This window comes from Sminthopsis crassicaudata, chromosome 1, assembly GCF_048593235.1.
Source record: "Sminthopsis crassicaudata isolate SCR6 chromosome 1, ASM4859323v1, whole genome shotgun sequence".
NCBI lineage: Eukaryota > Metazoa > Chordata > Mammalia > Dasyuromorphia > Dasyuridae > Sminthopsis > Sminthopsis crassicaudata.
In genome coordinates this window covers 696,382,138-696,409,503 of record NC_133617.1, presented here as the reverse complement: position 1 = coordinate 696,409,503, position 27,366 = coordinate 696,382,138, and the positions used below count along the sequence as shown (strand labels likewise).

Genomic DNA, 27,366 nt, shown 5'->3' with positions numbered 1-27,366 from the left:
CATCTATGTCCCCTTCTCTCAGCCGACAAGACTACTACTCTAGACCAAACTCTTGCTGGGTCTCTCTCCTGACTGCGGCAATAACTAGGCTGCTAGTCTCTTGGCTCTTCTCTCTCTTATCCATCCTCTACCTGGCTGCCAAAGCGAGTTTCCTGAAAGATAATTCTGACCATGATATCTCCCTATTCAATAAACTCCCTATAACCTCTAGAATTCTATATAGACTCTTCTTTTTGGAATTTAAAGTTCTTATCCCCTGGTCCCTTCCTGCCTTACCATTCTCCATGTGTCTGTCCTGTGATCCAGGAATACTCTCCTAACTACTAACTCTTTCATCTCTTCCCTTTTTTGGCTGTCTCCCATACTTGGAAGGCTTTTGCCTCCCCCTTAGAATCTCTGGAATGATGGGAAGCTTAAAGACTCAGCTCCAATACCAATACTCCAATACTTCTCAAGGAGACCTTTCTAGCTCCCCACCCCCTGACTTCCCTTTTTTATCTTGGTCCCTCCACAATGCTAGAGCCTCCCTCTCTATGGGGCTACCTGCCTTCTACCCTGTATGTATTTTGCATGCATGGCAAATATCCATTCATCTACATAATCTACTCCCATTAAAGTATAAGCTCCTGGAGGGCAGGATCTTTCTTGCTATTTCTTCAAACCCCCAATGCCTAGCACTAATAGATGCTTATTGGATGATTAATCAACAAAATTATTTTGGGAGAAATGGTCATCTACCCTATGGAGCAGGGAGAGTCTATCAGCTAAGTACAGGATACAAGGCAGAGGCCTGAGGTCCAATTAGAGGAGATATCTTTCTAAAATTCAGTCTGGAATTGAAAAAGGTGGAATTTCTTCCATGCCAGTGCAGTACTCTTTCCATTACCCTGGACTTGCCCAAGGAAGAGGGAGGGAAATAGAGCCATGGAATTAGGCCCTTGTCCTTAGGCTAGAATAACCAATGGTAGGTGAAAAAATCCAAGGGGGACAAGAGGGAGGGGAGGGGGATTCCAAGAAAAAGGGAGAGATCAGGAGGGAGCTGGCCCATTCCTCCTTTCCTCAACTGTCCAGCTGCAGTCTTGAAAACCCAGGCTTGGAAATGAGCAATGTTCTGTATCTCAGATCTCAAGTACCAACAATAAAAACCAGCCCCAGCATTCTTTGAAGAGAAAGTGCCGCTGACCGGAGCAGTGGTTATCAGCCAAGTCATTAAGATAAACCCTTAGTGACTTACAGCCTCCCACACTGGAAGCAGCTTCAGCCCCGCCCTCCCAGACTCCCCTCTCCCTCTCCTATCCTCTCCCTCCAACTCATCCACTCTTCTCTAATTCGGGTATGGATTCTTTCTCTCCTTCCCTCCTTCCCCTTCCTCTTCTCCATCTTCCCCCATTTTCTCCTCCTTCCTTTTTCTGCTCTTACCTCCCTTCCTCCTACCCTATTCCCCTTGCTCTTCTCTATCTTTCCCCATTCTCTTCTTTCCCCTTTTTCTGCTCTCACCTCCTTCCCTCCTTCCTTACCTTCTCTCCTCTATCACCTTGTTTCCTGCTTCAACTTCACTCTTCTGTCCTCTTATTTCTCAGAATTTTTATCTTCTCTCCTACTATTACCCTCTTCCTCTCCTGGCTCTCCTACACTCTCTATCTCTCTCTGTTTCTGTGTCTGTTTCTCTTTCTCCCTCTCCTTTTTTCCTTCCTTTCCTTCCCCCTTCCTCTCTCCCTTCCCTCCCTGACTTTCCATCCCCCCCCCCCTCCTCTCTCCTTTCCCTGTAGCACCTCCCTCTTTACTTGGCTAGGACAAAAATCAATGGGACTGCCTTATCCCTAAAACCCCTCCCCAGAGTCCTGGGCAGCCCAGGGCTGATGGAGGTGAGATTAGTGTCCATATTTGTATTCGAATCAGCCAGGAGGCCCCTCTCTGTCTCTATAATTAATGGAGTGGCTTTTTAAAAGGATCCTAATCATCCGTGATCCTATCTGCTTATCAACAGCGGCCCTAATTAGATGATACGAGCTGCAGTTCTGCTAATTCCCTCATCTGAACAGCACATCCTGCCCAGATAAAGTGAAGCTTCTTCTTAATGAGAAACAAGCAGAGCCCCAACCTCTCCCACCTTTATCCTGGGATCTGGGGGAAGGAGGGGCCCGGGAAGGGTGTCCTGCTTTGGCCCTCTTCACTCCCCACCCTTTCAAGGTCCCAACTCCCTTGGACTTTGGATGCCAGATGGACAGTTTCAGTGACTTCTCCCCCTCCAAACCCTTGTCTTCTTAACTGAATTATGGTACTGATGGATGGATAGATAGATGGATGGGTGGATGGATGGATGGATGGATGGGTGGATGGAAAGTCCAGAATACTCTGGTCAATACTTAGGAAGTAAAGGGGTGCAGAGGACTGTTTTTACCCTCCCTGGGTCCACTTAAGGTCAGGAATTCTAAAACAATGGATGTGAGATATGGAGGACTGAAAAAAGAGGACATAGAACTTTATTGGGAAAGTGTAAGAGGAGAGACATTGATTGGCTCCATGGGACAGAGATAATATTAGAGGATCATCTCCTTCCATAGAGCCTTCAGTACCAGTGAATGCAGTGCCTAACAGTCAGGGTGGAGATTTGAGTTCAGGTGCTTTTTGGAAGCTAAGACTAGATTCAAGACTAGGATCCTCACTGGTTCTGTAAGCAACAGCTTCTATTTCTTACTTTGGTCCAGCCTCAGCATCAGAGATCAGATTGTCCTTTGAGGCATGGAGCAATGAGACTATCTGAGATGAAATGATGCCCTGGGGGTGGGGGACAAAGCAGAACCTCGGAGAAAAGAACCGGGGGTCACATTTAGAATTCTAAGTCAAAATTAGATTCCCCCAACCTCCCTGTCCCAGTCCCACTGGCCTTCAATTCCATAATCCCCTGGCTTCTGTATTCTCTTATTTCCCCCCCCAAGGCTACTGTCCCCAAGCCCACTGTTTCCTTATCCTCATCAAAGCCTACTAAGCCTTGACTCCCTCAAGTTCAAACTCTAACCCCATTGCTTTCTTGTCCACTAATGTTCCCAATCTCATTATCTCCTGACTTACTGTAACTGATTCCATGTGCTCTTTATCCTCCAGTCCTACTCTCCTCAACTCTATTACCTCCAACTCTGCTGTTCCCTACCTTTCCCCTCTCCCCAGGACTGAGGGCCTCTTGTTTCTTTCTAGAGTCTCTGGATGAGATAACATAATTTTGAGAGGGGAAAAGGAGGAAAAGGATGAAAGCTCCCTCCCTTCCCTCTGCCACCTTTCCTTCCCCCCCAAGAGGAAGTTGGATTTTTTTCCTAATGTCCCCACCCCCACAACACCATCCCTTCCTTCTCATCAGTCTAGAAGACAACCTCTTTCTCTGCCCTCCCCCCCCCAGCCCCATGGGGCCTTCAAAGGATCCTGGAGTCTGCTCCTGGGCCTGGCCAGGGTGAAGGGTCCTGGTGTCTGCTGAGGTGTCAAGCCACAGCTGGAAGTAGGTGGAGACATGACTGGTTTCACACCTGGAGGTCAGGCTGAGGGAGCATCCTTCTTAAGTCATCCAGAGAAAGGGGCCCTCCTTTCCCCCAACATTTTCAGGAGATTCAGAGGGAAGTTGGGAACCATTCTCTCCCTCTGTGACAGTGTATCCCTGGGCCACCCAATTTGACTTCTCTGAAATCCCCATTACTTTCCTTATAACCCTCCCCCAATATGGTCCCTCTGTGACCTTCCCATGGATTTCCCAGATGATGCTATCAAATCTTGATTTTTCCCACTTGCCCCAAATCATTCATTACATAGTAAACGCTTTGAGTAATGGCCCCTGTTCAATCCCCCTAAAGGCATATCCTCCTCTGGAAGCTGAGAAGAGACCCTCAGAGTGATTCCTGGAGCACATGGAGACACGGTCCCTCTGGGTCATTTGTACACTTGAGATACATTGCACATCTGGACCTCATACCAAGACTCCAAACACACACACCAGACTCACCACCTGGATAAAGGGCAATGCTCTCTAACAGGGACAACTACTGAATTTGAGATGCAAAAATGCCTCCCTGAGAAGTTGGAAAAACACAAGATCCAATGGGATCCCAAGCAAGGTTTAACCTTCCTCCTGGGCAGCTGAGTGTACTCACAAGGGCACTAGCTTGGGAATGAGAAGACCTCAAAGGTGGAACTCTGCCATTTTCTATATGATTCTGAACCCACTTCCCTTCTCTAATTCTCCTTTCCAGATCCATAAAGCAAGGGAGGTGCCCTTGAAGATCCCTGTGGTCCCTTCTAACTCACAAATGCTATAATTTTCCCCTCTCCCAAATCCCAGCTAATTCTGTTTTGGTATTTGTTATCATCTGCATTCCTGAATCTGCCTGTAAATGAATCCCTCTTAGGCATGAATAATTGTCTCAAATCTGGGCGGCCTTTTGTCATTCCCATAACCTTTTCACAAATATTATTTTATCCAATCTCTGCCCTGTCTATCTTGTGAGGAAAACAGGGCAGGGATTATCCTACCTGTGCTACACATGAAGAAGCTGAGGATCAAAGATGTTCAGGACCTTGCCCAAACTCCCAGTAAATGAGGCAGATCCCAAGTAGGATGGACAATGAGACAGATGGGGGAAGGGGAGAGAGGAGTGGGCTACAGCTGGCAGGGAAATAAAAGAGTTCAGGCTCCCTGCTTCAGAGGCTCTACTCATAGAAGTCTTCAACCTCAAGCGTCCCAGCCATCCCTTTCCCTGATGAGGTGACCTAGTAACCTCACCTCGTTAGGAGCTTCCCCTCCCATCTCTCTCCCCCCCCCCAAACTCCAGAAGGGAGAGAACCAGACCAGCGTTTTCCCAAGATCCTCCAGGGACGTCCCCGATCTCATCTCAGTGTGGGTCCCAGAGAGGGTTATGGGGAGGAGGGTCAGAGGGCACGCCTAGTTAAGCAGATAGCTCCCTGAGGATCGGACAAGCCAGTACGGACTCTGACCCTGGGGAGCTGGGCTGGGAGGTGGAGCTAAACTTGGGAATGGAGGCCAGATCACTTAGGATAAGGTGCCAGGGTGAGGATCACTCTCAGGGTACCCCTCCATCTTCCCAAATTTGCTTCCTGTCCCTGAATCAATCCTAGAGAATTTCCCCAAATCCTCTTGAGACCCTCCCAGATCTAGATCTAGATCTTTAGGAGGAAGAGATAAAGCCGATCTTTGGCTTTTAACACTGCACCCAGAGGCTGACTTCTCCCAGCTAGCTTCAAACTACCAAGGCTTACAGAGCATCTTCTACCCCTTTGTTCCTTATACCATGTACTGAGGTGGCTCAGAGCATTAGAGACAGTTACAATATATGGAGGCTAGTAATACTTTCCTTTAAAATATTAAATAGAAAGCTACGTGTCAAATATATAACCACCTTAATTTTTCCAATATGAAGATAGACTTAATGTGCCTTTATTTTCCTGCACATTTTATTCTAAGAGTATTTTAAGAATGTCTATTCGAGACACTTCCAAACAGGGTTTAGGGGTTTCATTGATACATTTCCAGATTGTCAAAATATAGAAATATGTTTAAAAGGATCGCACATGTTTAACTTATATCAGATTGCTTGCTGTCTTGGAGAAGGGGAATATCAGGGGGAGAGGGAGAAAAATTTGCATCACAAAGTCTTACAAAAATGAGTGTTGAAAGCTATCTTTATATGTATTTGGAAAATAAAATTTGATCTCTCCAAAAAATAAATTAGTTAATTAAGAAAAAAAGCATTGGTCCACCACTTTAATAAAGAAAACATTGCTTTAATCTCACCCTTTCGTGTTATAGAGGAAGAAGCTGAATAGAAGGAGGAAGTCCCTTGTCCAACGTGACATAGCTGATCAATTTGCTTTGACCTCATGTCCTCCTCCCTTCTCATTTTTTCCACTCAAAACTGGCCTGTGTTTCCAGTTAGTCAAATAAGAGCCTACTGTGTACCAAGCTTTAAAGACTTTAAGGGGGGGGGTGTAATAACAGTCATGAGCGCTTGACCCAAGTCAGGATGGCTTTGTTCTAGGCCCAGCCTTCTCGTTAATTATCTGGGTAACTTTGGGCAAAATTCTTTAATTTATCTGGATCTCAGTTTCTTCCAAGGCCAAATGAATCTGTTGAACTAAATGATCTCTAACCTTTAATGTTTGTTACCTTTGAGTCTATAGCTAAGATGAAGAGTTGTGACCTCCACCTAATTCCATGGATTCCCTGGATCCCAAGAAGCTCAGCAAAGGTTAGTGGGGAACTGAAATAACATTGAGTTTAAGCTTTGATAACCAACCAGTCATGCTACTCCCTGATCCAGAGCGCTTTTCCACTTCTATAGAAAAGGAAGAACAAATTTCAATCTTGAGGAAGTAAAGAAAGACAGTAAGAAAAGGAAGAAAGAAATAACTTCCTTAAGTAAAGGAAGGCAAATTTCAATCTTGAGGAAGTAAAGAAAGACAGTAAGAAAAGGAAGAAAGAAATAACTTCCTTAAGTAAAGGAAGGCAAATTTCAATCTTGAGGAAGTAAAGAAAGACAGTAAGAAAAGGAAGACAGAAATAACTTCCTTAAGTAAAGGAAGAACAAATTTCAATCTTGAGGAAGTAAAGAAAGACAGTAAGAAAAGGAAGAAAGAAATAACTTCCTTAAGTAAAGGAAGGCAAATTTCAATCTTGAGGAAGTAAAGAAAGACAGTAAGAAAAGGAAGACAGAAATAACTTCCTTAAGTAAAGGAAGAACAAATTTCAATCTTGAGGAAGTAAAGAAAGACAGTAAGAAAAGGAAGAAAGAAATAACTTCCTTAAGTAAAGGAAGGCAAATTTCAATCTTGAGGAAGTAAAGAAAGACAGTAAGAAAAGGAAGAAAGAAATAACTTCCTTAAGTAAAGGAAGGCAAATTTCAATCTTGAGGAAGTAAAGAAAGACAGTAAGAAAAGGAAGAAAGAAATAACTTCCTTAAGTAAAGGAAGGCAAATTTCAATCTTGAGGAAGTAAAGAAAGACAGTAAGAAAAGGAAGAAAGAAATAACTTCCTTAAATAAAGGAAGGCAAATTTCAATCTTAAATAAAACCAGGGAGAACTATCATGAGCAGCCTAGAGCTACTGGGAGAAAGGGGAAAGGAAGAGGAGAAAGTGACAAGAATAAAAGGTATAATAACAAAGGGAGTTTCCTTCTTTTAAGGATTTACTATAAAATTCATTATAAAATGAATAATCCTTTCCTTCATTATTCCACCATCCATCTATCTTCCTCCCTGTTATATAATAATATAATTATATTCCTACCCATATATAATCATATTCGTTTTATACTAAATGCAACTAAAAGTCCTGGTTTCATAAGAAAAGTGATAAGATAGGGGCCAAGTGGAGAAATGGTGGAGGTTGAAGAGTGAGAAAATTGATGGGTGATGGAAATAGTGAGGAGATGGGGTTCTTGTGGGAGGGGAGATAGATAAGGGGAAATAGGGTAATGGGAGATGGTGAAGTGGGATGATAAGAGATAGGGTAGATGGGGTGATGGGACAGGAATAAGAGAAATAGAAAGGTTGGTTAATAGGGAGAAGGGAGATGGAAAAAAGGAGATGGAGAGACGTCAGATGGAATGAGTAGAGATGGGATGATAGGAGATAAGTGGAGATGGAGTGATGGGAAGAGGATAATGGAGGTGGGGAGGTAGAGTAATGGAGAGATAGAAGATGGATAGAGGGAGATGGAATGAAGGGAGATGGGGTAGTGATGGGTGATGAGACAATGGGGTAACGGGTAGGAAGATAGATGAGTCATGGAATAATGAAGGCAAGGAAGCCCAGAGCATGGAGGGGGGATGGGGAAATAAGAGCCTGCAACCAGTGCTGCTCATTAACCCTTTGCCTTCTAGGGGAATGAGAAGGAAAGAGTCCTAGGGTTTCACTGGGGTATGGATTTCCCTGTAAATCTCTTTTCTTAACCATGATACACCACTGAGGTGTATCTGCCCTTTCTGGGCAGAAAGGCCTCATTCCAGGTCAAAAGTCAAAGGTTGGAGGGAAACTGACTCTTTGATGCATTTGATATAGTTTGGGCTGGAGAACTGAAGGTGGGGGAGGAGAGAAAGATAAGAAGAGGATAGAAGGAAATGGAATGAGGGGGAAGAGAGCAGGAGGAGGAGGGAAAGAAATGGGCAGGGGAGGGGAGGAGAAAGAATTTCATGATTCCCTCATCCACCTTAGAAGTGACAATATTCAAGTTTCTTTTTTCACAAGATTTGGAATGGAATCTCCCTCAGAGACAGAGCCAAAGACATTTACTGGCTGTATGACTCTGGGTAAATCACTTAGCCCTGTTGCCTCAGTTTCCTTATCTGTAAAATGAAGGTTTAGATTCTGTGAACCCCCAGATCTCCTCCAGCTCCACAGTCCTAACTCCTGGCCCGCTTGCCAATCTTTCTACTCCTTCCTTTGTTCCAAATATCCTCTGAACACAGACAAACATGTCACCCAGGCACTAATTCATAAGGAACGGAGGGGCCACGTATGAACGGCTAGCAAATCGAAGCTGGAGACCTCGCTCATTGGCCTCCACGAGTCCATCTCACTTTTGACCTTTTAATTCAGTCTGCACCACATGGAAGGAGGCCGGGGAATGAGTCAGATCCTGGAAACATTCCACAAGCGGGTGACCGTGGTCCAAAAGGAAATGAGGAAAAGCAAAGGGTCTGAGCCTTGTTTGACCCACTACCCTCCAGATGTCCCCACCTTTCCCCATCCCCCACCTCTCTCACACACACACACAATGTAAATGCAAAGGTATACATACCTTTCTACACATATATACACATATATACACACAAACACGCACATATATATACACACACTCTGAGCTCCGCCAGCTTTTGATGGATGAAAAGTGTTTATCAGGGCATGGAGCTCCAGGAGCCTGTCTCTGTGGAATCCCCTTTGCTGTCCTTCAATCTCCTGGGGAGGAAATAGGGACTTTCGGGTTTCGATTGGGGGAGACTGACTCAGGTGAGGAAAGGCAGGATGCTTGGGTGCTGAGCAATGCACATGGGGGCTCCTGTCCCTGCATATGCCTCCTGCTCCACAAAGCTGCTGCTTCCTCCTCACCTCCAGCCCCAGCTCCTCCGGCTGCATTCCTGCGACTGAGTCACCATATCCCACTGGGGGAAATCGGAGCTCCTAACCTGATTTGCTGAAACCGCAGTGTTTCCTGCTAATGGTGTCCCAGGGAGGGCCACCTGATCGCATTTCTAGGGGATAAGCGGTGTGTCCCTTGACAAGGGAGAGAGTGCAAAGCCTGGGACCAGCTGAGGTTGGAGGGTTCCCCTGGGAAGAGGACAATTTCAGGGCTCTGATGACCATGAGCTAACGTCTGCCTTCTCCATAGTCCAAGACGCATGCAAGAGTGATTTACCTATCTCCTCTTCTTCAAGGGCCCCCTGTTCCCAAAGGGTCCAGCCTAGCAACAGAGATAGATCATTTAACATTGCTAAGGTTCGTGTGGCAATCTCCTGAGCAGGGACACATTAACACTCAGAACATTAACCTACTAATCTGTCTCTGTTTCAGGCAAGCACCGTGTAGGACCAAGAATTTAAGATCTTGTTCTACCATCCATTCCCTCAAGCAACTTGCCCTCCTGCTCTAGTGTTGGTGAAAGCATAAACTAGTCTAACTATTCTTTGGAATCATGCTAAAAAAGCTCCTTTCACCCACAGATCACCCACAGATATGTCTAGGCATCTAACCTCCAAGAGGTCAAAGAGAGAAAGAAAGGTTCTATATGCACCAGAATACTTATTGCAGCTCTTTTTATGGTAACAAAGAACTGGGAACAGATGTCCATTGAATAGAAAAAAGCTATCAAAATTGTTGTTTTATGTCAACGTAACAGATTATTTCTGCATGATACAAATATGATGATTTTGGAGAAATGTGAGAAAACTTATATGAACTGATGCAGAGTGAAGTCAGCAAAGCCAGAAACATAATTTACACAATAATCATGACAATGTGGATGGGAAAAACTAAAAAAATGAAACTCAATACTGTTCAATGATAATGTCAAGCTTGGCCCTGGAGAATAAAGTAAATTACTTTCTTCTCCTCTTTGCATGTGCAGAGTTCTATGGAAATGAAACATCATATATGCTATCACAATCAATGGCTTTGCTAGCTAATTTTGCTAAACCACTTTTTTTCCTCTTATATTGTATTAGGAGAAATACTTGCTGGTAGGGAAATGAGAAAGATATTTAAAAATGAAGGTACTGTAAAAAAAATTTTAAATCAGTAAATTTTTCTTGAAAACCAGCAGTACTGTACTAGATTATTTCTATGGTCCCTTCCGAATCTAACATTCTAGATTCTGACACTCCATGTGTCTAAGCTCCTTTTTGGTCATAACAATAATAATTCACAGCTTTAAGCTATTTAAAGTTAGCAAAGCACTTCCTCAGAAGGAGATAGTGTATATTATCATTCTCCCCTCTCACTTCATTTTTCAGTTTGGAAACTGAATCTCTGAAAAATTAAGTGATTTGTTCATAGTCACTTACCCAAGTATATGCCTTGGGATTTGAAGTTCTCCATCCAAGGCCCAAGTATCAACTAAGCCACTGCTATACTTATCTCTAGCTTCTACCTTCTCTAGCTTTGTAACCCATACTCTAATTTCCCTTCTAGTTCTGACATTTCTAAGATGAGTCAAGCTAGCACTAAAGCCTGTTTCCATATTTCTGGTCTCCAATTCCAATTCAGAATTACATCTTCTCACCACATGGCCCAGACCTATAAACACTTCACCAAAATCATCATATTTGTATAATGCACAAATAATCCATTACATTTATATAAAACCACAATTTTGATAGCTTTTTTCTATTCAACGGACATCTGTTTCCAGTTGGACACTTATTTCCAGTTCTTTGTTACCAAAAGTTGCCCTCCTCAGAACTGGCAGTCACTCCTTCTCTCTTGCCCTATCATCATCTCTTTTTGATACTAGCAGAGAACTCTTAGGTCCAATTGATTCATTTCTACAAGAATTTTTAAAGTACCTATCATATTCAAGGGGCAGGAGAGATAAGGCCAAAATTTTTCTTAAATAATCCTTGTCCTCCAGGAGCTAACATTCTATTGATGAAATACAACAAAGCAGAAAATTCACCATTAATATGAAATAATCAACACTTACAAAGTACTTACTATGTGCCAGGCACTGTGCTAAGTTCTGGGAATAGAAATAGAAAATTTAAGAGAATTCGAGAAGAAGACTAGTAGAATGGCAGTCCCCTTAATAGAAACAGAAATGTTTTGGGGGAAAGCAGGTTTTGGAGGAAGGAGGATGATCTGGGGAAGAGAAGGATAGATAGTGAAATCCTTTGCTCCTGAGGAGACTTCTACTACTTGGGGATCACTGAAAGTATATTCATCCCGAGGACTATCACATTAGGTCTCCGCCAACCACCTACAGCAAATGTTTTTATCTTCCCCAAATTCTTAGAAGACTGGCTGGAAAGAGATCAAGCTCCCTCCATTTGGTTGGAAAAGAAGAGAAGAAACTAAGAGGGTCTTGTTTACCTATAAGTTTATCACTTAACTTCTTCTCTTTAAGGTACCTATTATAAACCCTGAGATATCTTTCCACTCAGTAAATACTCCTCCCCTAATCGCTGCCTTCTTTCCTTCCCTCTGCTCATTTCTCAGTGTCCCCAGGAAGTTTCTAAAGGAAAAATACAATCTCAAGGCACCACCTCTAATAACAAATTATTTCAGTGGAACAACTGGTTTTCTGCTTTATCTTGTCACCAATGGCCCAGAGTCTAGGATTGGTAAAGGAAGAAACATCCTGTTATCTTGCCCTAAGTAGACAGAGGTTTGGGAGCAGATACATCATATGACATCGAGTAAATAATAAGCTCTTAATAAATACCTGCTGTCACCTTGTTGCTTGACTATATAATGGGAGTACTTCCACCATCCCTTAATAACAATTCAGATTAAATTAAAACTAAAGCTAGAAAACACCATAACCACATCAATGTTCCTAGATCTACCTACAAGCAAAAAACAACAAAAATGAAAATACTATGTTGTGATCCACATTCAGTTACCACAGTCTTTCTCTGGGTGTAGATGGCTCTCTTCATTACAAGACCATTGGAACTGCCCTGAATCACCTCACCGTTGAAGGGGAGCTTATTTTAATGAAAGAAGACAACATATTAGAGGGAGTTGTAAATGGGGGCAGAAAAGTACTTAGAACATTAGAAGCAGAGCCGGGAGAGCTTGCATAGTCACATAATCAGAACTGTAAGACCAGTGTCCTATAAGAGGACATTTTAAATGAAATGAAAGTTGATTGATCTTTGCAGAAGTGAATGCTGAAAATCATCTTTGCAATGTATTTAGAAAAATAAAATACTATTTTTAAAAGTTGAGTAATCATAGTAATAAAAATTTGCCTTTAAATCCATTTTGTTTCTTTTAAATGAGTGAAATAACCCTTTCCTACATGAATTTATATTCACACATTTCCCCACATGTTATTTGTATAATTCTTCATTTGTATAAAAGAGCTTACAGAATTAATTTGGGAGGACCAGATCTATAGGAAAAAGATATTCCCTCTGAGGAAACTCTACCTACCCATACTGATTGGCATCTGTTCTGCAATTTATAGTTTTAGAGAGTTGCCTAGAGTACTGGGGAGATTGACTATCTTGCACAGGACCACACAGATTCTAGCTATTAGAGGTTGCGGCCCCCTCTCTCCATTCATTAAGCCATGGCTTCTTCTCATTATCAAATTATACAAGTCTATTAAACTATATATTATATGATATATACTATATTACATGTTGTAATGGAATATTATTGTTCTATAAGAAATGATGACTAGGATGTTTTCAGAAAAGCCTGGAAAAGTTTGAATTGATGCTAATGAAGTGAGCAGACCAGAAAAACACTGTACACAGCAACAGTGAGATTGTGTGATGATCAATTATGATAGACTCAGCTCTTGCAGTAATTCAGTAATCCAAGGCAATTCCAATAAACTTTGGAAAGAAAATGCTATCTGCATCCAGCGAAAGGACTATGGATTAAAGAACACTGTTTTTGTCTTTTTCTTTTTTCCCATGGTTTTTCCCCCTTTTGTATGAATTTTCTCTCTCAAAAAAATTCATATAGAAATATGTAAAAAATAAGTGTACTTAGATTACCTGAAAAATAAATTTTTTTAAAAGTTTAAACCATATACTTTAAAAACAAGAAGTATGTTTTGCCTTTCTCTGTATCCCTATCCTTAGCATAACACCTGGCACATAGTAGGCATTTAATAGATGCTAATTGACTGACTTCTATCTTTTCTTTTGATATACCTATATAAAGCTTCTTTACAAGAAATCAACCTGAAGTCTCCTGTATCTATTATTTGTTGATCAGAAAGAGGTAACTTTCTACCTTACCCCTTTTGCAAGATCAAAACTGCCTCCTCCTTCCCTTTTAAGATTTGTTTTTAGCAATTGACTTGTACACATGCTAGTACTTTCCTTAGGAACGTTGTTAACAACAGTTTCAGCATATAAATCTCCTCTGAACATAGAGTCATTAGACTTTATGCTGGAAGAAACTTAAAAGACCATCTAATCCAACCTGATTGCTTTAGATAAGGAAACTGAGACTTTAAGAGATAGACTTATAACCTTTATTGAGCTTTTCTGTTGAAAGTGATCTTTCCCTACTCAAAGTTTCTTAGAGAAACCTATCTCCTTCACACTCTACTTTGTACATCTTTCAAATCTGTTTATCCTTATCCCTCTAGATTCTAAACTTTTTAAGAAAAAAACTATTCTTTTTATTTATATGCCCACAATTTTGTACATAGTTAAGCATTTAACAAATTTCTGTTGAATTAAATTAATACAATATCGTAAACAAATTTTAAATGAGATATTTAAAAGTTATAAACCTGTATCATATAGGTCTGAACTGAATAAAGCTGCAGCCATGATTCTGGGTCAAAAATTAAAGCCATGGCATGTATTATTACCCAGTACAATATACATATTGAAAATATCCCTCATTTAAACTGTATTTTTAATGAGTGATTTGATTTCATTTAATTTATGTATTTTTTTAAAAGACTGCCTAAAATAAGAGCACCATACTTCATAAATAGACTAATTATGCAGATTCAGTATTGGGTTTCTTTGGATAATTAATCAGATGGACATTAAAGATGAAGATTCTTTAAACTGACAGCATCATCTGGAATGCCCTCTGTAAACCATTTAAAATTTCCCCTCTGCCTTTTTTGCCAACAATTTTTAAAATAAAAACCATCAAATGCTAAAAGTAAAAAATAAAACCTTAAAGCCATAGATATAAAATGAGCAGCTCAGATGACATAGATTGGAAGTGGAGATCCCAGAATGTGAGTTTGGAATGGACATTCAGAGCTGAGTTGGTCAGATTAGCAGCTGATTAATGCAGAAGGATGGAGGTCCATGGCACTGCTCAGCCTACCCTTGACTGGGTCCTACAGCCAGTCACTAAGGCACCAGCTTGGATTGGGGAGGAATGAATGGTATTATTACTTATCTTCACCTTGACCATCTGAGTATAGATCTAGTGCTGGAAGGAATCTCAGGGATCATCTTATTCACACACATACACACACACAGGTTCTGAGAGAACCTTAAGTTGATCAAAGTCACACAAATAGTGAATAGCAGAATCAAAATTTGTATTCAGGTCTTCTGGTGATTTGCCTCTTTTTCACATAATCTCCAATCTCTCAGACCCCACTTTGCTTTCCGCTTCACAACATTCCCTCTCATTCACTCCATCCCTCCTAAGATGTTCATGATCCCTTCTCCTTCACTCCTCTGGGTCCATTTCCTTGATTTACTCATTCAACAAGCATTTATAGAAATTTGCTATGTGTAAGGCAGTGAGGAGGAGGAAGCAGGGAAGAGGATAAGTCCCTGTGCTTGAAGAGCTTATAATCTAAAATAGTGAAAAGAAAGGGTGAAACATTATTGCAAGTGACCGACACATAGAAACCATGTCAACACCAGCTGATGCTCATTAACACATTGGCAATGGAATCGGCTTGAAAACGGACAGCTCCTGGCAAACCTGCTTGCAAACTCCTCAGAGCCATCCCAGACCCACTGAATTCCTATGTTCCCTGAACTCTTTGTAATGACAAACATGAACTGATACTTCCTTCCTGTGTGACCACAGGCAAAACACTTAACCTCTCTGAGTCTCATCTTCACCTGTAAAAAACAAGGGGACTGGGACAAAACAAATGAATCAAAATGTTTGAAATTATGATAAGAGATCCCAAGAGATGTGATATCTGACAGATGGGAGTACTTGCAACTATATAACCCATATGTACTTTTTAATCTTCATGATTCTTGTGTGTTCTTGGGATGGAACCATTATCCATCTGTACTGCCTTACCAAAAAAAAAAAAAAAAAAAAAAAAAAAAAAAAAATATATATATATATATATATATATATATATATATATATATATATATATATATATATATATATATATATATATACACACATACTAACAGAATATCTTCATAGACTTGCCCATCTAACTGCATGTTGTAGTCTGGAAAAAATAGGCATTTTGTATTATAGTAGTCACTTCCCCATGCTTCCCCATCATATATATAAATATAAATATAGCTAGATATATTGATACATATCAATACATATTGACACACATATGCATATGTATCTACACGTGTATGTGAGTCTGAGTATTTGTGAGATGAGCATTTAAATATACATACATATACAAATTATATGTACAAATATATGCATAAAATTATTTATACAGATGTGTGTATGTAAAATTATCCATACATGCATTGAATTAACCCAGTACAATAAAAATTCTTTGTGGGTAAATTTTTTTAAATTCTTAACTTTATATCAAAGTAGGTACTTAATAAAAAATGTTTGTTAAAATGAAGGAAAAAAAAAGATGTGAGAAGATACCTCCCTCTTTTTGTTTTTTCCACATGATATTAAACTTTTTTTAGTAGGTTGATTTGTTTTTCTGGACCCCCCTCCTCTCTTTAAAATTATTTATTATAAGGAACAGCCCTCTGGAAAGGAGAAGAGGAGGGGTGCCTTTGGAAATGTAGATGGCACGTACATTTGGCACAGCCCTGTAACTCTAACTGCCAGGAAGGCTGAGCCTCGCAGATCTCCTGAGCTAAAGTGGGTTATGGAGATCAAGATGCTGAGCCTCTGGGCACAGAAGAATCACCAGCTTGTCTGAATAGGGTGAACCTGGCAAGGCCAATCAATAATGGAATCTGTCCCATAACAAGCCCCTTTACTTCTAGACTGTGAAATGGGGAGACCCAGACTTTGAAAAGGTGGTTGGATGGTGCAATGGATAGAGTGCCGGGTCTGGAGTCAGGAAAACTCATCTTTCTAAGTTCAAATCTGACTTCAGACATTTATGAGCTGTGTGACTCTGGGCAAGTCATTTAAATGCTGTCTGCCTCAATTTCCTCATGTGTAAAATGGGGATAATAATAATATTCCTCCCAGCATTATTGTTTGAATAAAATAATATTGGCAAAGTTCCTCAGACACTTACTAGCTGTGTGATCCTGAGCAAGTCATTTAATTACTGTTTGCCTCAATTTCCTCATATGTAAAATGGGGATAACTAATACTCCTCCCAGGGTTATTGTGAGAATAAAATAATATTGACAAAGTGTCTCAGACACTTACAAGCTGTGTGACTCTGGGCAAATCACTCAACTACTTTCTGCTTTAAATTCTTCATATGTAAAATAGGGATAATAATAGAATAAAAATTCTGCCTCATTTTCCTCATATGTAAAATAGGGATAATTAATACTCCTACCAGGTTATTGTGAGAAATCTGCAAAGTGCCTCAGACACTTGTTAGCTGGGTGATCCTGGGCAAGTGACTTAACTGTTGTCTACCTCAATCTCCTCATTTGTAAAATGAAATGGAGAAGAAAATGGCAAACCATTCCAGGATCTTTGCCAAGAAAACACCAAATGGGTCACAAAGAGTCATACAAGATTGAACAACAGCAATAGACTTTTTTAAAAGTTCTATAGAAACAAAAGCTTTTAATAACAATATATATTTAAAAAGGAGTTGTTTCTAAGGTCCTTTCCAGCTCTAAATGCACAAACTTAAAAGATTTATCTAGTGTGTTAACATTGGCATATGTTTTACCTGAATTATCTTTTTTAATTCCTACACAATCCTATAAGGTAAGTCAAGTCAATAAGCATTTATCAAACATCTCCTATATGTCAAGCACTGTGGTAAACCTGAGAGGGCTAGGAGGAGATACTAAGAAAGGCAAAAACCAGTCCCAGCTCTCGAGGATTTCACCAAGTCCTCTCAAGGATCTGATGGGGAGAACAACGTGCAGACAGCGAGGTACAAACAAGATATAGACCATGGGCATTCCTGAGGTGAAGGTAACAGGAAAGCCAATTTGTTAACAATAGGACAAGATTTTCAGGGGCAGACTGGAAAGACAGGAACCCCAAAGGATGGGGCTGACATGGGAGGGTGTGAAGGAACAGGGAGTGGGGGGATTGGCAGGGAAGGGTCTGTAGAGAAAGAATCTCACAACTGAAAATCACAGGGTTTCTGGGGGAGGTATGGAGGACAAGACTATCATGCCTTTCACAGCTACAGATGTCATGTTTAGAAGAAGGAGATGGCATTGTAGATGGCCGGTCTCTGATCTTATGTGATGGTCAGGGCAAGAGCTGTATCCAAACCCAGACTCAGTGAGATTTCCATTACTTGAGAATCAATCAATTATTAACAATTTTTTTAAAGGATCTACTCTGGATCTAACCTTCTTTGCATCCTCAGCGGGGGGAGTAAAAGCCTGTATTCAAATCCTGCCTCTGACACTTAGCTTTGTGATGACAGACAAGTCACTGAACCTCTAAGACTCAGCATTTTTGTCTGGAGGGTTTACCTACAGGATCAAATATAAACTCCTCCTTATAAGAGGCTTTAAGAACCTTTCATAACCTAATCCCTTCTCACCCTTCCAGTTCTACTCCTCTCTGTAGTCTCTGCAACTGAAATAAGTCGGACGTCCTGAGTTCAAATGTCAGACTTTGCTTTATAGCTACATTACTTCCAGCAACAACTTTTCTTTGGGGTGATCACAGGATGGAGAGGGGAACAGTTTTTACATTGTCTGAGGGATGGGGATGGGATTAAAACTGATGATGCTACTTGACAAGAAAGAAAATTAAATCCAGGATTTGGGACACCTTTTAATTTGGAGCAGCCAGGGACTTTGTTCTGATTGCCATACCCTAGTTAGGACTCTAAAACCAGATAATCTTTAAGCAAGGGGGGGGGGGAATGTTGCATTCTTTCATGCAGATCCTTTTTGTTTTAATTATAAAGAAACAAAAAGGAGAAAATAGAAAAATCCTGAAAAAGACAGAGCCTTTTATTCAATCTATCAAAATCAAAACTTAAGATACTTTCTTGCTGAGTAATCATAGGCAAATCACTTAACCTCTCTGGGATACAATTGCTTTTTTTCCTATAATGGGAATAATATACAGCTTACCTCTCAGGATAGTCGTGAATCAACAAATTTTAAGGCACTATAAAAATGTAGGTGGCTGTTACTGTTATTATTATGTCTCAGGTCTTTTATTTAAAAGAGCATTAAAAATTCAAGATAAAGCAACAAGAGTCTTTTTGGAGCTACAGGTAGCCATCCCTGTACTGCGAGATGGTGGGATGGATCCCAGAAGCTCCTCCTGCCCAAGCTCCAAAGCCGGCAAGAGGCTGCCCTGAGAGGCAGTCTGCCAGCCAGCTGCTCCCTGGGGGGGCCAGATGCTGCCTGCCATGGATGAGTTATCAGCTGGGGCCATTCCCCTGACTCTCTTCACTAGCCCATGCTGATAGATCCTGATTAAATAAAAGATGTTTCTTCCGCCTCCTCCTTTGTCCCCCTAAGATTGCAGCAGGGACTGAGAGTCTCCAGAGGTCAGCCCAGGACGTGGGAAAGGCCGTATCCAGCATTTCACGGCAGATAATGCCCCCACTGATTTATAAATGGCTCCAGAGCCTGCTACCCTTCTGCCAACGCCAACACCTCCAACCACCAATGGTGAGAATGCCAGTCTCCAAACACTGATACTGAGGCTGCCAAGGCTTCCAACCTCAGAGAGACCCACTGCCAGCACCTCCACCCATCCAAAGGAGTCTGAGCCTCCCTTCTACCCACACAGTCACTGCCAACACCTCTACCCAGAGATTTCCACTATCCCCGGCCATTGCCAATACAACCAGCGCCAGCACTTCCAACCACCAATACTAAGACTGCCAACGTTTCTCACCATTAACGCACAAACTGCCAACACCTCCATCATGTTTCCCACCACTGCCAACGCTTCTAACCACCAACAGACATGCTGCCAGCCCTTCCAACCACCAGTCCTGAGACTGTCAGCACTTCCAACCACCAATAATGGGATTGTCGACACCTTCAGGCACCAATCTCAGCAACTCTTGCCACCAGTTGCCAGTACCTCTAACCCCCAACGTTGTATTGTCAGTGTCTCTAATCATAAGCATAACTACCATTAATACCACTGGTATAACCAGCGCCAATACCTCCAGCCTTCAAAACTGAGACTGTCGGCACTTACAAACCTTAACACGACCACTGCCAGTGTCTCAGACCACCAACGTGAAGGCCGTCAACAGTTCCAACTGCCAATTTATAGAATCAAAACGACCTATTAGACTAGAAGCTCCCTGAGAGCACGGACTGAATTTTACTTCATTTTATCTCCCAGAGCTTAGGACATTGCCTGCCACATAGTAAGTGCTTAATGTTTATCAAATGAATAAATTTATTAAATCTAATTTATCTTTTGATTGCCTCTATTTCTTGTTTGGTTAAGAACTCTGCCAACAATTCCAATGATCTTGTGATGAAGAGAGCCATATACACCCAGAGACAGGACAGTGGGAACTGAGTGTGGATCACATAGCATTTTTACTCTTTTTGTTGTCGTTTGCTTCCATTTGGTTTCTTTTCTTTTTTTTTTTTTTCTTTTTGATCTAATTTTTTTAGGGGGGGCAGCAAGATAATTCTATAAATATGCACATATTTTGGATTTAACATATATTTTTAACATGTTTAAAACACATTGGATTACTTGCCATTTAGGGTCATGAGTGGAGAAAAGAGGGGAGAAATGTCAATGTTGAAAAATTATCCATGCATAGGTTTTGAAAATAAAAAGCTTTAATTAAAAAAAAAATAAAATTAAACAAAGAACTCTCTGTTTAGTCAGAGCTATGTAATGTATCTGATATGTTTCTCTTTTTATTGTTTTTAAAGAATGACCTTTAGTATTCAGATCATGGATCCATTTTGAGTTTATTGTGATATGTGATGTAAGATGTTGGTCGAAATCTAATATCTGCCAAAACACTTCAAAGTTTTCCAAGTAGTTCTCATTAAATATTACCCACTGAGACAAATATTGCTGACTATAACCACCAGCATTGAAACTGTCCACATGTAGATTAATTACCCTACCAATACTCCTATCAATATTTGACATACCATCATAACTATTCTTTTTTAATTTAAATTTCCTTTTAGTTAACTTGAAAAATATCAACAAATATGAAAAATTTAATATAGAACTCAAGGTTTATATATTAAACTTGTGAACTTCTAGTAGTATTTTTTTATTAAAGCTTTTTTTTTTCAAAACATATGCATGGATACTTTTTCAACATTGACCCTTGCAAAACCTTGTGTTCCAGTTTGTCCCCTTTTTCCTCCTACCACCTTCCCAAGATGGCAAGTAATCCAATATATGTTAAACATGATAAAAATATACATCATAACTATTCTTGCTACCTCTAGCTGCTACTGCCACCAATATCTCAACCTACCTAATCACAATAGTAGCATCTCAATACCTCCACCAGGAAGTCTCTCTCTCTCTTCTTCTTCTTCTTACTCTTCTGAATGGTACATATACAGCTATGCCATGTTTTATACTATTGAGGTATGATCTGTCAAATACTGGGAACTTCTCTCCTAATTTCCAGAGCCAAGTTGCTGTATTTCTTATCAGAGTTCAAGTGTTCCTGAGGGATGATAGTGGTTTTCTAATGATATGCTCCTGGGTCTCTATGTAGGTCTCTACCTAGGTCCTTTCCCCCATGATTAGCAATTGAGATCAGTCAGCAAGATGCATTAGTTTTTCCAACCAGTCCTTTGCTAAGGTGGAGTAGTCAGAAGAGATAGTAGTAAGGTGGAGGAGTAAGAAGAAACACATTCCCCCAAAAGTCTTCTAACAGTATAAAGATTCTAGAAGATTGAGACAACTATACACCCTCTCTAGGTAATTCCCTTTCAAGGGCTTGAATGGGATAGCCATCTCCCCTCTACACTGCCAGATTTCAAACTAGCTTGCTGACTTTATAATATCACATGGTGCAATCCATTTTTCAGTCAATCTAGAATATATCTCCCTGTCACACTTAAGATGAAATAACTTTGATTGATTGATTCAAGATGTTGAAGTCTTGTTCATATTTCTGATTCATTCATTGATTCAATAAGATGTTTCACCCCCACAAAGGCATTGGGTCTAGAGCCTTTTGTTGGTTGAGAGAGGTGAGGGAATTGATCCACTCTATGACCCCATTCTAACAAGTACCACCAAACCAACCACCAAAAGTGACCACCTCTTCCAATGATGATACTGCTATCAAAGTTAGCACTAGTCATAGGCAGTGTAAGTGGATGGTGTCTCAGGCACAGTACACAATTGAGTGGGCACATCAGCTGGGCCGTTTAAAAACACAAATCCTCTACTCAAAAACTGCAATGTATCTGTGATGTCAGAGTACATCCTGAGATTTTCATCCTTGAGATCCTTAAATGTAAGAATGAAGATCTCAAGTCACCTCTTTCTGCTTAGACCATGTCTATATCCTGTCTTAAAACCAAAACTAATGGTCCATCCAATGTGCTGGGGACCTACTTCTCATTCTCATGATGTTGCATGGATATTAATGGAAATTTAGAAACTCTACTTTTTAAATTAGACCTATGATTTCATCAGGGTGGGGAGTTTTCTTCCACCAATACAGATCAGCAAATTCTCTCCCATTTGTACTTGTACAGAATTGCCCAAAGCCCTGAGAAGTGAAATGATTTGGTCAGGATGACACAATCAGTATGTGTCAGAAGTAGGAAATGACTCCTGGTATTCTGAACCTTGGTGTTCCTTCTCTATCCATTAAGCCATGGTCACCTCTCATTATGAAATATACAACTCTATTACTTTAAAAGTTTTCTGCAACATTATAAAAAGTCTATTTTAAAATTTAAAAATATAAGACACACCTGGAAAACTTTCTCACTTGCTATGAACCATGAAACATTAAAGGTAAAAAGAAACTCGAACACCATCACATCCACCCATTTGCACATTTGTGCAAACTGGGACCCTAGTGAAATTAAGCAACTTGCTTGTGGCATTATAGCTAATATCAGAGATAGGATTTGAACCCAAGTTTTCCTGACTGAAACCAGCTCTCTATTCATTATACCATATAATCCGTTTAGGAAAGTGTAGAGAATGCTGAGTTTGGAGTTTAGGAGACCTGATTTTGAAATTCTCCTTGTGTCACTAAGTTGTCTACCTCCTACAAATCAATTCACTTCTATGTGAGTCAGGGAATACCCTAGGATTTATCTTCTATGTGCTAGAGTTCCATACTAGGAGCAAGCCAAGCTGAGCCTGCCTGTCAGCCCATTTCAGAACATCTAAGATCTAACATTTCTTTCATGTAGATACTCCATCCTCTGATACAGATCTCAACCCCTTCACAGTTTTATGAGTGCCTGAAAAGAAATCAGTACTTGTAAGTGTCTACCAATTGGAGAATGACTAAACAAATTATAGTTTAAGAATGCAATAGAATACTCTTGTACTGATAAGAAATGATAGGATGGTTTCAGAGAAGACCTGCATGAACTCATGTAGATCAGAGTGAACAAAACTAGGACAATTCATACAGTAGCAACAATGCTGAAGAAAAACAACTTTGAAAGACTTAAGATCTCTTTAATTGCTATATGAGGAATCTTGATTCCAGAGGACCCATGAGGAAAAGTGCTATCCACTTCCTGATAGAAAGTGATAGATTCAAGATCAGATTGAAAGATAATTTTTCTGGACTTGATTAATGCATCTGAGTAGCAGAATAGACAGAGAGCTGGACCTGAAGTCTGGAAGGCTCATCTTCCTGAGTTCAAATCTGACTTCAGACACTTACTAGTTGTATGATTGGGCTACTCACTTAACTCTGTTTGCTTCAGTTTCCTCCTCTCTAAAATGAGCTGGAAAAGGAAATGGCAAATCACTCCAGTATCTCTACCAAGAAAACCTCAAATGGAGTCACAAAGAGTCCAATGTGACTGAATCAAATGAACAACAGCAAAACAACAGCAATGAGAATTTTGTTCTTTTTGACTAGGTATATTTGTTACAAAGTTTGGGTTTTCTTTTTTTCTTTCAGTGAGAGGGGAGGGAAAAAAAGAGAAATAAATGCTTGTCAAGTGAAAAAGAGTAAAATTTTTAAAAAGATAATTGCCAGATAGCCTTCTCATGTTAAATTGCCCCAAATTTTGCTACCTTGGTCCTTGATTACTGGATATATGTAGTCATCCCCAGGCCTCTTTCCTTTTTGCCTGTCCAGTTTGTGGTACCTACCAGATGAACATCTATAACTTTGAGAACCAGAGTCATTTACACAGCATAAGGAAGCATTTGAGGAGGGCTTTAGTGGAGGTTTTAAAATATTACTTTTTATAAAAAACATGCTTTTAACACCAGAAAGTTCCATTTCACCATAGAATATAAGTGTAACATACATTGTATCTAGGTTAAACTGTAACACATGTAAAATGTATGGGATTGCCTGTCATCTAGGGGAGGGAGTAGAGGGAGGGAGAGGAAAATTTGGAAAAATGAATACAAGGGATAATGTTATTAAAAAATTACTCATGCATATATACTATCAAAAAATTTTTATAATTATAAAATTAAAAAAATAAAAATAAATAAAAATAAAAAGAATGTAACTGTAAATGTAATAAGTTCAGTGGGAAGAGAAACAGACCAGTCTAGTAACTAGAGAGTTTGCCTCAGAATCGAATACATGAGTCCTAGATTTGCCTCTGAGACATAGCTGGCTGTGACTCTGTTTATCTCATATGTATCTAGTTTTTTACATATCTCACCCACCAAAATGGGAGTTCCTTGATGTCTGGAACTGTTTTTGTTTTCCTCTGTATCCCCTGCCTTTAACATAGTGTCAACATATGTCAAGAACATAAGCATTTAATAAATGATTTGTTGCCTAACTACTTGACTGACTGGCAGCCTCTCCGAGCCCCTAGGTAACTCCTTAGGCTTAGGACAAGGAGTGGCAGAGCAGGTGCTGACTATCATTGGCACAGGCAACTAATTTTTCAAGAACTGGCCATACTAAAGAAATAATTGATTCAGACAAAAAAAAAAAACAAAAACAAAAACAAAAAAAAACAAAACAGAACAACAAAATTTCAAAAGTAGGAGGATCAGTCTTAAAATAATTTTTTAAGGTTTATTTTAAACACTTGCCTGGGGCATACAACGTGATTCAATGTCTATTAAGAGGTGCTATGAGGTTGCTTTGACTCTCCTTTCGCAGCCATAAGGCACCCACCTCCTATCGAATGAGATAGTGCAAATCTTATATATGTTAGCTTTCATCATCATCACCATCATTATTATCTGAAAACCTAATCCTGCTCAAAGAAGTCTTCTCTGACTCTTACCCCATCGCTCCTTTGTCCATTCATTCATTCATTGATTCAGCACACATTAATTAAGCTTTGTATAAGGTATACACCATGTATTGATGATAAAAAGTCTAAAATTCCAGAGCATCAGCCTCATTATCACATGGGGATGGGAAAGGAGGGGGAAATAGTAAAAGATGTCCACAAATGAGTGGGGTATGATGGGATAAAGAAGAAGCCAAAGCAAAAGGCTCTAAGGCTGGCTGAGGTGGACAGATGACAAAGCCTCCTACCTGATGGCTTCAGGGAAGTCCTCAAGATCCTCTGGGAATCTCCATTTTCTCAGAATGAAAATGAAGAACTTGGATTAGAAGGTTCTGAGGTTCCTCCACCTCTGATGGAGCAGACCCACTGCTTGGGGTCACAACTGAGCTGGACCTTGAAAGAGAAAAAGGATTTCAACTGGTGGAGTATACTCCAGAAATGGAGAATCTGAACAAATAAAGGGAATAAGGATAAGATAATGGAATGTCAAGATCATGGGACAGCTAGGGAGTCTCTCAGTAATGTGGAACATGGGAAGAGAGAGTTGAGAAATAAATAAGACCAGAGAGATGATTTCTGATGTTGGTTTTCTCCCAGCAGAACATAAACTCCTCGAGGGCAGGAGCTTTTTCTTTTCTTTTTTTCTTTTTCTTTTTTTTTTTTTTTCTGTTTGACTTCCCAGTCTTTAATTGGTTCATAAATGCCTATAGCCTTGACTTTGTGGGATAGGTTATTCTACACCACCAGTGGAAGATTTCTTTGTTCTGACTTACATAGGATTACATGGGATTTAAAGCTAGAATCTCTTTCATTGTCCACATTTTACAGTTGAGGAGTTAGTCTGGGGGAGGTTGGCTCAATCAGTCGGTGGAAGGATTTGCTAGTCTCACACACACCCAGCAACCAGGTAGAAGCCAGATGGGAGCCCCTTCAGTCTCTTGATTCCAAATTTGCCCAGCTTCTAGGTGACTCTAACAAAAACAATAGTTTACATTTCAATTGTATTTGAGGGTTTAAAGAGTCTTTATTCACTAAGACCTGGAGAGTCCAGTGGTGCAAATGGTATTAACAAATTTTATGGATGCTCTGAGGTTAAGTTTCATGACCCGGATATCAAAGCTAACTGAGTGACAGAGACAGGATTTGAACCCAGTTTCTGGATTGTGAGCCACTTTTTTTTTCATAAGTTGGATCTCCCCAGTTTGGCTAACTGCAAAGGGAAGGAGCAGGCTTCCATAGCCACCTACAGGTCCTGGGATGTGCTCAATACCTGTCGGGGTCTATCCCTGCTTCTTCTTGATCACCTGGAGTTTCTTACCTTCCCCTACTTCCCCAAAGGTGAGATTGAATAGGGAGTCTCTTGCCTGACAGGTTTGTTTGGACACCCAGAGGCCAGGGCTCCAAGCAGGAAAGAGAGACTAGGGTCACTGGTCTAGAGGGATGAGGGAATAAAGACACTTTAATAGGTTTGTGACTGGATTAGAAAGAAGCGATGGGGTAGGGGAGTAGAGAATACTTTGGGTGTGAGGCCGGATTCAGGCCAGAACTGACCAGAGGAGGGGGCCCAGCAAACCTTCGGAGCCAGAATTCCACTGGGCCTGCCAGATCCCGGCTCCTCCCTGGGGCAGTCCCGAGAGGAAGGGAGTAGGTAGGAACAAAGCGGGGCCCCCACCCCAACTGAGCTACAGGCCAGCCACCAGGCTCTCTACCCATTAAGGAGCAGACTGACTGGCTCCGGCCACAGAGCGGCCAGCCTTTGTCCCAGTGCCTGCCCCACCCACTCCCAAGATCACCTCCCCTCTTTGGCTCCCACCTTGAAGCCCCACCTTCTCCCCGATCCTTCGAGATCCTCTCTTGGAAGGACTTCCCTCACAAACCCTCCCCCTTCCAACCCTCTTTGTGAGCCCCTCCCCTGATGTTGCCCACCCAAGCTGCCCACAATCTACCTCAGAGCCCCTCCCCCCATTCCTCTGCAACCGAGGGATCCCCTTTTTTCCCCAAGGATGGGGGGAGTACAAACTGAACTGAGGCTTCAGAGTCCTTGAGGAGAAAGGATAAGAGAAAATCTGAGAAGGATCCCAAGTATCTCTGGCCACCCACATCTTTCCTGCAGAGCTCCAAGTGCAAGAAATGAAAATGCTTTTAATGAGGTTTTGCAAACTAAAAGGTCTTACCTGCCTTCAAGTCTTGATTTTTGGTTTGGGAAATTCAGTCTCCTAAGGGATAAACTAATAATAAATACCTGTCCACCCATACAAACTTACCCTCCCCCTCTTCTCCCCATTCCTCCCCCCTCACTTGCTAAGATATCTGCACATATATATTGTACCTAGGATATACTATAAGATATTTAATATATATGGGAATGCCTGCCATCTAGGGGAGGGGGTGGAGGGAAGGAGGGGAAAAACTA

At 40.8% G+C, this 27,366-nt stretch overlaps 1 long non-coding RNA gene across 1 annotated transcript in view; it reads right to left on the bottom strand.

Annotated features, from left to right (window-relative positions):
• Positions 1-27,366, bottom strand: part of LOC141555754 (uncharacterized) — a 148,379-nt gene that overhangs the window by 112,667 nt on the left and 8,346 nt on the right. The window contains exon 3 of the long non-coding RNA XR_012486326.1: positions 25,202-25,346. This is a non-coding gene — a long non-coding RNA (uncharacterized LOC141555754). The remainder of the gene's footprint in view (positions 1-25,201; positions 25,347-27,366) is intronic.